Here is a 13676-nt window from a genome sequence, read left to right as displayed (position 1 = left end):
ATCGGATGTCATACTCAGTGCTGCGTCGATTGGGTCGTTCTACTGCTGATCTCATCAAGACCAACGTTATGCTCAATGATTTCAACGGTCAACCGTCAGAGGCGTAGGGCGTCCTCAATGTAGAGTTGACAGTTGGCCGCAAGACCGTCCCAACCTCGTTCTTCATCGTCAACAGCAAGAGTACGTACACAGAGCTGCTTGGGAGGGATTGGATTCACGCCAATTGTTGTGTCCCTTCCACGATGCACCAGTGGTTGGTCCAGTGGGATGGCGATGAAGTGGAGGTGGTCCGTGCAGATGATTCCAGCGAGGTTTCGCTTGCAGACATGAATGCCTGGGATGCGGAAGGGCAAGAGCCGATCTCAGGAATCGCGCTGGAGGACTGTGATCGGATTGAAGCGACAAAAAGTGGACTGAGGCTGGTCTTATCCACTTGCCTCACAGAGTAAACACATCCTGGCGAGCTACAGAATCCAGCAAGGTTAGAGAAGCCGATCCTAGCGACCGGCCCCAAAAAATGAGTAATATGTACTTGAGGTCTCAATTGTTACATTATGTACAAACAATGGCCTTTGCTGAGCATTCAGTTTTGAATAATAGTGGCAATATGGGAATGACCAGCCCATGCGGTTGGCCGGAAAATTTTTCTTCTTGTTATCTCCCTGTGTTTGCTATCGACGTCGATCTTTCAGATGGCGGCAAGTCAGGGTACGGGTTTACGTCTGCTCATGATTTGGAGGAAGTTGATATCGGTCCCGGGGATAAGCCGCGACCGACATTTATCAGCAAAAAGTTAGACCCGATCTTGCGTGATCAAATGATAGCACTGTTGAAGGAGTACCAGGACTGTTTTGCATGTGATTATACTAAGATGCCCGGTCTAGATAGAAATATCGTCGAGCATCGGCTCCCGCTCAAGAAGGGATTTCGGCCGTTTCAGCAACCAGCACGGCAGATGAAGGCCGAAGTCCTAGAGGAGGTTAAGAAAGAGGTGCAAAAGATGCTGGATGCAGGATTCATCAGGCCATGTCGGTATGCGGAGTGGATCTCTAGCATGGTTCCTGTCCAAAAGAAAGATGGCCGATGGCGAGTCTGCGTGGATTTCAGAGACCTCAACAGAGCAACGCCAAAAGATGAATATCCGATGCCTGTTGCGGAAACATTGATCAACGCAGCGGCTGGTCATAAGATGATGAGTTTCATGGATGGTAATGCTGGCTACAATCAGATTTTTCTGGCCCCAGAAGATGTACACAAAACCGCGTTCAGAGTACCAGGTGCGGTCGGGTTGTTCGAGTACTTGGTCATGACCTTTGGATTGAAAAATGCTGGTGCAACGTATCAACGTGCCATGAATTACATTTTTCATGTTCTCATCGGCAAGTTGGTAGAGATCTACATTGATGATGTCGTGGTCAAGTCCACATCGGTTGGAGGACACCTGGGAGATTTGCGTCAGGTCCTAGAGCGGACTCGGAAGTTTGGGCTCAAAATGAACCCAAAAAAAATGTGCCTTTGGTGTATCAGCTGGTCAGTTCTTAGGATTCCTGGTGCATGAGAGAGGAATCGAGATCGGTTTGAAAAGTCAAGAAGCCGTAAGGACAATGAGACCGCCTACTACGAAGGAGTTACAAAAGCTCATCGGCAAAATCAACTTTGTCAGACGATTTATCTCCAATCTGTCTGGGCGCATCGAGCCGTTCATGGGTCTGGTGAAAATCAAGTCTGATGCTGAGTTTCGCTGGGGGGCAGAAAAGCTCATCGGCAAAATCAACTTTGTCAGACGATTTATCTCCAATCTGTCTGGGCGCATCGAGCCGTTCATGGGTCTGGTGAAAATCAAGTCTGATGCTGAGTTTCGCTGGGGGGCAGAACAACAGAAGGCTTTTGATGAAATCAAGGAATATCTATCGAAGCCTCCAGTGTTGGTTGCACCCCAGCAAGATAGGCCTTTCTACGTGTACCTGTCCGTGGGTGACACTTCCATTGCTTCAGTATTGGTTCAGAAGCACGACGGCCAGGAGAGGGTGGTTTTCTACCACAGCAGATGCATGTTAGATGCCGAGACCAGGTACCTTGAGATCGAGAAGCTTCGCCTCTGTTTATTCTTTACATGCACAAATCTTCGTCATATTTTGCTCTCGGTGGAAACGATTGTCATATGCAAATCGGATGTCATTAAGTATATGTTGTCGGCTCCGGTTCTGAAAGGCCGACTCAGAAAATGGATGTTTGCATTATCGGAGTTCGACATCCGGTATCAGCCTGCGAAGGCAGTCAAAGGACAGGCGCTGGCAGATCTCATGGCAGACAGGGTCAACACCGATATAGCTGCACTATTTATACATGCCTGGGCCATGTTTTTTGACGGATCGGCATGTGATGATGGATGCGGCGTGGGAATTCTGTTGGTATCACCGCAAGGGTGTGACTTATTCTTTTTTCATCAGAATGACTGCTCCATGCACCAATAATTTAGTAGAATATGAAGCTGTGCGCAGAGGGATGGAATTACTCTTGGAAGCTGGTGCGGAGGCAGTGGAAATATTTGGGGATTCGAAATTGGTGATTTCTCAGCTCACGGAAGAATATAAATGTGAGAGCGAGGCTCTTTTCCCAATATGGATGCAATGCCATGAGTTGATGTCACAGTTCAGGTACATTAATTTTCACTGGATACGCAGAACTCTAAACAATGAAACCAATGATTTGGCGCAGATGGCTTCTGGATACAAGGAAACAGCCGATGGAGTCGATGTAGAGGTTCAGTTTCTAGAACATAGAGACTGGAGAGCCGATATCTTCAATTATTTGAAGGATTTGCCTCGGGGGGCACCCAGAAGGATAAGACTTAAAGCCATGAAATATGTTCTGATTGGGGACGACATGTTCTACAGGACTTTGGAAGGGCTGCTGCTTAAATGTCTGGGACCTGCAGAGTCGAATCGGCTTTTGCATGAGATTCATGAAGGAGCCTGCGGTACTCATCAATCGGCTCATAAGATGAAATGGCTGATTAGGCGATCGGGATATTACTGGCCTACCATGCTTGAAGATTGCTTCAAATATTACAAGGGATGTCAGGCATGTCAGAGATTCGGCAAGATTCAGATAGTGCCGGCGTCAGTAATGAATCCTATTATTAAGCCGTGGCCGTTCAGGGGTTGGGCCATGGATATGATCGGCCAGATTAACCCGCTGTCTAGTAAAGGTCACCAATGGGTGTTAGCTGTTACAGATTATTTCATAAAATGGGTAGAGGCGGTACCCATGAGGTCGGTGGCATCAAAAGATGTGATCAATTTCGTTAAAGAGCACATCATTCATAGGTTTGGGATCCCTCAGACCATTACAACCGATGGGGGTTCGGTCTTTATATCGGAGGAATTCAGGAAATTCGCTGATAACACGGGGTTCAAGCTGATCAGATCATCTCCATATTATGCCCAGGCTAATGGACAAGCTGAAGCATCCAACCAGAGCCTGATCAAGCTGATCAAGAGGAAGATCGATGAATATCCTAGGCGCTGGCATGAGGTGTTGTCAGAGGCTTTGTGGGCATATTGAATTTCGTGTCACGGATCCATCAAGACGTCACCATACCATTTGGTCTACGGCCAAGATGCTGTGTTACCATGGGAGATTATGGCCGGATCGAGGCGTGTTGAGTTTCAGAATGATCTATCGGCTGAACAGTATGCAGCCTTGATGAATGACAATGTGGAGGATCTTACAGAGCTAAGACTTTGGTCGCTTAAGAAAATTATGGAAAACAAGGCTAAAGTTGCTCGTGCGTACAACAAAATAGTCAGGCCGAATGAATTCCAGGTTGGAGATCTAGTTTGGGAGGCAGTTTTACCATTGGGAACTAAAGATAGAAAATATGGCAAGTGGTCTCCAAATTGGCACGAGCCGTACAAGGTTGATCAGGTTTTGCCTGGAATTGCCTACATGCTTGAGGAGTTGGATGGTGTTAAGTTTCCTGTGGCTGTCAATGGCCAGCACCTCAAGAAATATTTCCCGAGCATGTGGGAGGGTGAATGACAAAAGCCGATGAAATCCATCTGGCTGAATCATGAGAGGCCAACACGTTGAGTTGGCCAGTTAAAAAAATCATGAGAGGCCAACACGTTGAGTTGGCCAGTAAAAAACGAGAGATAATATATGAAAAGCGAGACAGCCGATGTGCGACGATCGACTTAAGATGTTTTAAACAGTTACAAGTTTCAGGTTAACAGGCAATACTAAATGTTTCTTGAGCCTATCTATTAGTTCAGGAATTCTTCTATGGCATGGATGGCTTATGTGCGGACGGCGTCTGCTCATGCTATAATTGCTTCGTCATCCTTGTCATCGCCTGTTACTATCTGCCGACTCAAGGTGCTTATCTCTGCAAACTCTACTTGTATTTGCTCGGCTATTTCCTGGGTTTCTTGCTTGGAGTTTGCAATAGAAGCTTCCTCGGCCTGGATGAGTTTCTTGGTGGTGCGGACCTTTTCTTCGAGCTCCGCTAATTCTTTCTTCAGGAGGTCGAGTCGGCTGATGTTGGCAGACACGTCATCTTTGATATCTAGAGTTGCCTTCTTCTGGTTGAGGGCCTTGCACTTTTGGGCAATGTCAACTTTTAGAGAAGTTTGAGAATGACGTGCTTCTATTCTTTGTTGTGCTCTATTCACTTCTACCCGGAAGAATGGAAGATTGCTGGCTGGCCAGAGCTTGATTTGCAATGGCTCCGGGAGTTGGGATTCTATTTGCTCGAAGATGTACTTTATTTCACTGGAATCACCGATTAGAGCAGTAATTGGAGCAGAGAGCAGACACTTGATATTCTGAAGCTGATTTGTAACTGTAATCGGCTGCTGTGGTGACTGCACCTCTGCATTCGGTGCATTCAGTCCCATTGATGCTGGGTCAAAGGAGAGCAGGTCTGAAATATTGAAGCCCTGCCGATATAATAAAGATTATTTGAGCAAAGTACATTAATGGAGTGATCAGCTGATTTAAATCGGCTCGTAGAGTTACCTGTTCTGAACAAGGAGTGATGATCGGTTCAAGTGTGGCTGATCCAGTTGGATTGGAGGTGACAACAGTGGCTTTGATTATGTCAGCCCGTTCATCATGCACATCCGTCAGAGCATTGGGAGTTTCAGTTGCTCCAGTATCAGCTTCGTGAATGATGGCTTCATGTTGTACTGAGCTACTAGTGTTAAGGTTGTCTTCAGTTGCGTTCTGGAAATAAAATTACAATCAACCAGAGTATATATGTATGCAATAAGGAAGAAGTTTCAGAAAAGATGAATCACCTGGTTGGAGTTAGTATCTGATAGACTTAGGGAAGATTGGACAATTTTCTTAATGATCCTTTTTGTAATCATCTTCCTCTTTTTGGTTGGAACTCGGGGGGCAACAATCGCAGAAGCTTGTCTTCGTTTGGAAGCCGACTGAAGTAAGTCTGACTGAATAGTCATTATCACTTTCTTCATTGATGGTGATCCCTTGCAGAAGAGTACATCAGGGGCAGTTGGAAGAAAGTGGAATGGCTCCCCGTTACTGGTCACAGGTGCTGGACCATCTTGTTGCTGTAAGAGAGGTGAGCAAGGATTAGACAAGTAAAAGGATAGTGGACTCAGAAGGGATAAAATGCATAGATTCAGTACCTCTTCCTTGGGGGACTACATACTCAGGATCAATTTGCTGCAGTCGAGGACCTAGAGCTTTTATGAAAACATGAGTTTTCCACATTCCCCACCATGTGCAGAAGTCGATTGATGAGGAAGTAAAGGACAGATCGGCTGGTATTGGAATGTGAAGGTTGTCAAGCATGCTGTAGCATCTTGAGCTGGTGAGACCATCAGGCAGATCGGCTCTGCTCTCCACCAAGTGGTGAATATGGAAGTGGGGAGGGACCTGTCCTAAGCCAAATTGTCGAGCTGCTACGACTGGTTGATAAGTTTTGTAACCTGGCTTGATAATTCTATTGGAGGTGCTGATGCCAATAGGAAGGAAGTCAGGTCGGATCATTAAAGAATACAGATGCCGAGTGCTGTTGTCATCGGCAAAACTATCTAGTCTGAAGGCAGTTGGGTTCTCAAAAGCTTCAGATTCAGTGAATGGGAAAAAAAGAGGGTTGCCTAGACCTTTGTAGAAGACTCTGAACCATTTTGCTGCATCTGCCGGGTTCAGTTTACTGCCAGGAAGACTAAATAAAGCTTGGCCATAACTAGTACATCTAATTGGTTTGCCACTCTCATCAGGAAAGGAATTCTTGGTCAGTCCTTGGAAGTTTGGGATCTGGTGCTGAAAGTACAGTTGTGCCCACAACTGAATAAACCACCAAGGGCCTCCAGTTCTTAGTTTCTTTTGGTTAAGCAAGTTAGATGTCATCAAATGGAGATATCTGTTGGTTTCTCCAAGGAAAAGTTTACCTAGGCCAATGCGGTTGCCATGGGCCAGGTGATAGGCCAAAGGGAGGTAATTCTTAGTGTGAGCTGAAGAAGGACCACAGAAGATGAAATGTTCTAACCAAAGATTTAAGAAGGCTGTGTTCCTTTTCAGTCACTGCACCTTTTGTTTTCATGTGCTGGTTCATGTAAGTGCCCCAGTTTGTGCAATTAGCCTTGGATGAAAGTTTAAAGGGGACTTCTGCCATTTTGTGAGCAGCTGGATTAGGAGATCCAATGTCTAGGCCAGTAATCATGATGACATCTAGCAGAGTAGGGGTCATGGGACTGTGGCCAAAGAAGAAACAGTTCAGGGCATCAGACCAAAAATAGCCGATAGTTTTCAGAAGATTTTCATCTTTGTCAAGAGGAGATAATGATAAGCTAAGTGCATCGGCTATGTTCAATTCCTGCCACAAGGGCATATAATCTTTTGCTACTCTGCTGTACCATGTAGTCCAGCTCTCAGGGGGGGTAGGCCAGGCTCTTAAGCAGTCGGCCCAGAGGTTCAAATCAATGTTTTGATTCATGAACGGAATCCTATTTGCTTCACAAGAGATCAAATCTATGGGGTTTTCATAGGTTCGTGGGCCAAGACAGAAAGATTTTGGATTGGAAGGATGCGACAGAAGAATGTCTGACATCTGAAGTTCAGAAATTCAGAAGTATGCATATGGTGTTAGGTTTCAGAGTTTAATGTTTTAGAGGCTTAGTAAGCTGGGGAAAACCAAAAGAATTAGGCTGAATATTACCTTCAGGCCGCAGATTGCCGCATCATCAACTATAGGATTTGTTGTTTGAGCTACAGAGTCCGCCATGGTTCAGATCTGTTGGTTTAGGGTTTGATTGCTATGGGTTCTGAATCAAATTCTGGATGCTTGGAGGAATTCTTACTCGAATTTGTAGAGCTGGGTTTTCGAATTACGCTCGGATTTGAGAGTTTGTTTCGAGTTCGGTTCAAGGTGGAAGTGATACTCTACTCTTGTGCGGGTTGCTTCTAGTTTGAATTTCGTCGGCTCTTAGATATTTATAGAAGCCTGATGCATTGCCATCGGCTTTTTGGAAAATAAATCAAACACACAGCAATTGAAGGAAATTAACTTCATTAAAAGGAAAAAGCCGATTTTTACAAAGGAATTAATCCTTCGGCTTTACAATCCTACTCCTACAGTACTACTTCTACTGCTCGTAGGTACCTTGTACCTACGGCGTTTGGGGCTCCGGGCCGGCGCATCTCCGCCGTCGTCGCCGTCATCATCGTCGTCGTGGCTGTCGTCGTCGTCGAAGGCGCTGCTGCCGCCCTCGGACCCGAAGTCGCTGCTCCGACCGCCGCCGCCGCTACTCTCTTTCTCGCTGTTCTCCTCGGAGGACCCGAGGAATCGGAAGGGTTTCCCTCCCATCGGGTCGTCGCCGGAGGAGGAGTCGATCTCCTCTTTCGAGGAGGAGTCGACTCTGTCCCAAGAGAAAGCGTTGTCGCTGATGCTCTCCAGTTCCTCCTGGAACAGGAACTGGAGGTCTTCCCCCTCGGTCTCGGGCTCGTCCTCCTCGGAGACGACCCCGAAGTTGAACTCCTCTGCATCCCAATGCAGAGGAGCCAGCGCCTCGTACGCAGCCGTCGGGTTCCACTCAAGAGTCAGCTCTCGGCTCTCCGGGATGGAGTCGATGGAAGAAGCGGAGAGGGATGAAGAAGAAGGAGAAGAGGAGGAGGAAGAATCTTCGAAGGAGTTGGAGCTGGAGGAGGACGAAATCGCCATGGTTACTGGAGGTGGGGTTTTCTGTGCTACTTGGCTTTGGGAGGAAGATGAGTTTGCCGTGAAGAGAGCCGATTCGGGGTGAGATTAAATAGTAAAAGGATGGAAGATGGATCAGCAGTTTCACATTCTACGAGGAGCCAGTTGCAGAGACGTTGTGTCTTCCTTGGTGGTTGCAGTGTGTTTTGATGAGCATTAACGGGAAGATGAAGCGATGGAGTGGTTTTGGAATTATCATTGCCAAAACTAGGGGGGCATGTGTTATCACCATAAATTAACAGGGTTAATTAATGGGTCGCGAGTGAGTTGGGCTTAATGAAGAAATTAAAGAAGGGTTACGAATCGGCTCCTGCGCGAGTATTTGGGCCATGTGGGCCATGTATCCTTAGATTTAGTTCAGATTGAGTTAGAGATAGAGTCCGATATGGATACATTAGTTTAGATTGTTTCCCAAGTCTCCGGGCTATAAATATGTACCCTATGGTATTCGTAAAAGAAGAACGTCATCACGTCTCGCAAACAACAACTCTCGGCGCATCGCCACCCCTAATTCTAGGGTTTCATCCAAGTAAGAGCCATGCTGCCCTGATCGTCTTCTTGCGATCAGGGCAGCATTGTTCTTGCCTTTACCTTGGTATTACTCGTACTGAAGCGTTTTTGATGGCGAGTAGTGCTAGTTATCTTGATGTTCGTAGCATGGCTTAGTAGATCTATCATGCTCTTATTGTTTACCATCTACGAATATCATGTTTTCTCTATGTGTTCATGCTTGATCTTAAGCTAGTTCTCATCGTAGAGGATTAGTTGCATAGAGTTAACACCTTGCTTCTTTTCTATCTAGTAGATCCAACCTATTACGGTTTGTTCTTATTTTATAAGAATTAGCTCAATATCTGTTAGGTTAGGCCCTGCAAACGGATTGGATGTTCCGGTGATGTAATAGATGCTTTACCTTAGCCTTGATAGGGATTGTTCCGGGAATCGGCTCTTGCTAGTACGTAGGCCTCTGTTTTCGGTTATGGTTTAGTTATCTGTTATGTTCGCTAGGCCTAGTTACGTGTAGGATGTTCCGATCTAGCAGTGAGGCTTTTACCATCGTGGATTGAATCAGCTAGATTTAATTGAAGCAAGTTTTCCAAAATTATTTGCTTTATTCATCAATAACCGGATAGATGCAGATCCAATCTGACACCGGGACCTGATCGGCTCTTTAAAGCCGATGCAAGAGTCGTCCCGGGGAGCCGACCACGGCTCGGACTTACGTTTCCACGTGTTTGTGTATGCAGGCAAATCGTTGCAAGCACGTTCGCACTTTCCTGATCGGGTATAGGTCAGGTGGCACGCCTTACATTCTCCGGAATCTTCGGCATGTGCCGGATTGCGGGCCGTTGACGAGGAAGCAGTGCCTGCCAGCGCCCCGGCGACCTCCCGGCTCTTCGTGTTGCCTGTCGCTGCTCACCGGTGGGTTTTGACCGACAACAGATCTACGGAATGATGAAGTCCAATTGACAATTTGACAAAGTTGTACTGACCAGTTTATACAACTGGTCTGATCGGTCTGCTCAGAATGTCCAGCAAACCTTAACTGTGGCAATTTTGGGTGCCAACATATGCCCCCTTGTTTCTTGGTAAAGCTTGCGTACCAAGAAACATTTTCTTAAAGCAAAAATTGCACTGAAATAATGAAAAGCACCTGTGCACCAATCATATCTTGTCTTCGACGATGAAGGAATTCGATCAACCATATATCTTGATATGGCTCAACAATAGTTTCTCCTTGCTGCTCATGTTCTTGCATCTTCAGTGAGATGACAAGCCTGAGTACACATCACATCGGCTATAAGTATTTGAAATATTGTTTAAAATCATTCTCACATCCTCAAATGACCATGGTTGCACAAATTGACCAAATTACGATCAATAGTAATTTGATCCTTTCAATGTCTTCCAGAATTAAAATTGGGATCATATAAAGACTAAAGATAATATCCACCAACCTCACATCCATGAATCAAAAAAACACTAGCCGAAATAGAAGAAACTTTTTTGGCTTGCTTATTAGTGCAAAATATTGCAATCGGCCTTATAAATAAATATGCCACAATAACAGCGTAAATGACCAAGATTGGCAATAACTACCCTTCGGCTTAATGGCTTAACTGGGCTGCATCATAATTTTAAGCCACCATAGCCAACTTATTGTTTCCTGCAGGAAAAAAGGTCAGACCGGTCTTGGAATCTGTTCAGACCGGTCTCCTGAACCGGTTGGACCGGTCTATCCAGAGAGCATACTTTGGCATCCACAAACATCGGCCTTTTGATATGAACTTGACCTTTTCTAATCATATAGGCAAATGTTTGATTTTCCAAAATATCAGCTCCATTATTGACATGTCCAGATGTATGATAAATGATGAACTCATCAAAGTAAGATATCACATCTAGACAGTCTCATAATAAGAATTTAGTGATCCAAATAAGCATTACTTTAACTTAGATACTTGCTGCACCTATTAATATTGAACCACAAAATATTTTTGGATATTTCACACCTATGGATTTCAAGGTTTCTAGCTCGAACACAAATTTCGTATTCGGCCTAACTATTGGTGTAAAAGTATTTAAATCGGCCATACTTCTCAAATAGCATCACTTGACGAAATAAAACAGAACTAATGCCTTGAGAATTCTTTCAATCCGATTCAGCAAACTATAAAATCCATAGGGAAAAATACACAACTTATAAACATCTTGCCCCCCGAGCATCAAAGCAACTAAGTAATCTCTGATCTGGACGCTTAATGCTTTAGGACGATGATCAAAGACATTCATCGGCCGTATATGTTGCCATAGACGATATAAATTATCGTCCATAGTGAATTCATCCATAATAAATATAAATAGCCGAAATAAAGTGTAGAGAGATATATGAATTCAAGAATTAAAACCATCTCTAGGAACTAAATATTTTGGCTTTTGAAATTAATCAATATGCATAACAATTTGTTAATAACCCTCCATGATATAAAGACCCATATGGCATCCGAGGATCAAAATTAAAATATGAGGGGTAACCAAACATATTATAGGATGAATTCCAAGGAATTGGCGTATATGACAATTGTAGATCAGATGGATGATGCACTAACCAATAATTTTGACAATTTGGTGCAAACCTCATATTTGAAGATCGTCTCTTGGACCTTCTTTTTTCCTTCAATTGTGTTGCACCCTTTGTGTGAACATCATTCTTGTCTTGAGTTTGAATACTCCCTTTAGGAACCCATGCCATACATTTTTCTTTCAGCTCTTGGGCACTAAGTCTCTGGAGCTTCTTCTTTTGACAACTTGATGAACCGAGTAAGCACCTCGGTTGTACTTCAATTTTGGACAGCGGCACTTCCTTCTTGATTTTTGGCCCTTTCAACTTACTTTGTTCAGATTTCACACTAGGGATATCAACACTCAATTTTTCCTTCCCTTTGCCACCAATATCCGAAGTCTTTAACATATTAATTGGATTTTCATCAATTGCATTCAGATCTGAACACTTATCTTTGCGGCCATCCTTTTTCACCACATAAATCTGCTTAACAATCTTTTTCTTGTTTTGAACTCTAGACCGATCCTTTGGCTTGAAACGGTCATTATCAACATACGGTTGTCCTGCATGCATTGGGTTTCTTGGAGCTGCATACTCTAAATGATATTGTCTAAAATATGAAGGAGTATGTGTCCATGAATCATCCCACCCCATGATGAATAATGATGAAAATCAGTGGGACGTGGAGCATAGGGAACTGGCGTTGATGGTTTCAAAGGGGAATATGATGCTGCTGAATGAAAGTCTTTCCCTTTCCAATTCCAACTCCTGGAATTCTGTTTAAGATGCGTCTTTGATGATTTATCATCATTTGACCGATTATCACGTTTGGCTTCATTCTCTTTTAGATATTTAGCCAGAAGTTCATCGAAACTAAGCTTCGGCTTCTTGCCCTTGTACTCACAATAGTCTTTACCGCTATTGATCTTAGAATGCTTTGATTTTAATTTTTCTGAATGTCCTTGATCAGAACAGATCTGACCAGTTTGGGCAACCGGTCTAACCTATTCGGTACCGGTCTGATCGGTTGAGCAAACCGATCTGACCTGTGTTCCTAGCACAACAGGAGTAACTGGTTCCTGTTCTGATTGTGAAGAACCTGCTTGCCCCCCAGTGCCTCCTGAAACTTCACTAAGGTCATCGTCCTCGAGAGTATCCTCAACTTGCAATTCATGGACGATGTCTTTTTCATTGTTCAAGGAGTTAGAATCCTCCTCTTCACCAAAATTTTCATTGTTACATGAATTGGCCGATGTTGTCCAATTTTGTAACTTCTTATCATCAAGACCAATTGAACCAATTGATTTCAATTGGTCATTCACCTGTGCATGAGCAAATTTCAATCCTCCGAAGTTAATGAATGATTGTATAATTTGGCGAAACATATTGCAATTCGGAGTACCGTGACAAAATGAATTATGCAACCTGCAATATCCTTGCTCCTTTGCATCAAGAGATGACATCAAGACTTTGTGATCTAAAGGTATAATAAAATTCTTCTCTAGTAATATATCAAATAAATCATCACACAAAGTCAAATCAAAAGTATATTTTATTTTCTCTAACCGATGCTTTTGTGGAGAAGGTTTCAAGGCTGAGCAAATGAACTGTTTAGATTCCTCATTGATCCATTCGGCTATACCTTTCCCTATGCTTCTTATATCCGATGCTTTAGAGCTTATCACAACATCATCATCAGATTCCACAATGCTTTTCAGTTTTGGTTTCTTGCTTTTAATTCCAGAATGACCACGAGTAAACCATTTAGAGAAAAATTTTGGCAATGATGATGGAGTGATTTTACATGCCAAAGTATTACTATTATCGGCCTTTCTAATTTTCACAATGCATTGGCCGACACTATCTGAAATTACTCTGCTGCTAGCAAGTAAATTACCCTCCTCAATCGATCTTCTAGGATTACTCACAATGATTTTGCTATTAGATGCATCAAATGAAACCACATAATCTGATTGGGAATTAAATAATTTACTTGTGCAGCATAGCTTATCAAATATTTTGGAGAGGCGTGGAACTTTGATGTGGATAATATCATGCTTCTCCTCTTGATGGCAACCCACAGTCACATCCTTCGTGGACCGGTCAGACCGGTTTATGGAGACGGTTAGACCGGTCTTTCCAAAATTGCTAGAAATTACCTTCTGTTGACATGCCAATGTTCCTTTCTTGCCTCCATTGTCATGTTCTTCGACAATACAATGTTCTTCACTACTCATACTTTTCTCAGCCAGAACATGTTCCTCAATAGCGCAATAATCACTATTTACTGTACAACACCTTCGGCTTCAGAAAAATCAAGTATAGCTGTTTTACTGAATCTAATTTGTTTTTGTACAACTAGACTTGTTTCTTGTGACACAA

The sequence above is a fragment of the Panicum virgatum genome, chromosome 5N (assembly GCF_016808335.1).
Source record: "Panicum virgatum strain AP13 chromosome 5N, P.virgatum_v5, whole genome shotgun sequence".
In the NCBI taxonomy this organism is placed as follows: domain Eukaryota; kingdom Viridiplantae; phylum Streptophyta; class Magnoliopsida; order Poales; family Poaceae; genus Panicum; species Panicum virgatum.
This window is presented reverse-complemented; position numbering follows the sequence as displayed.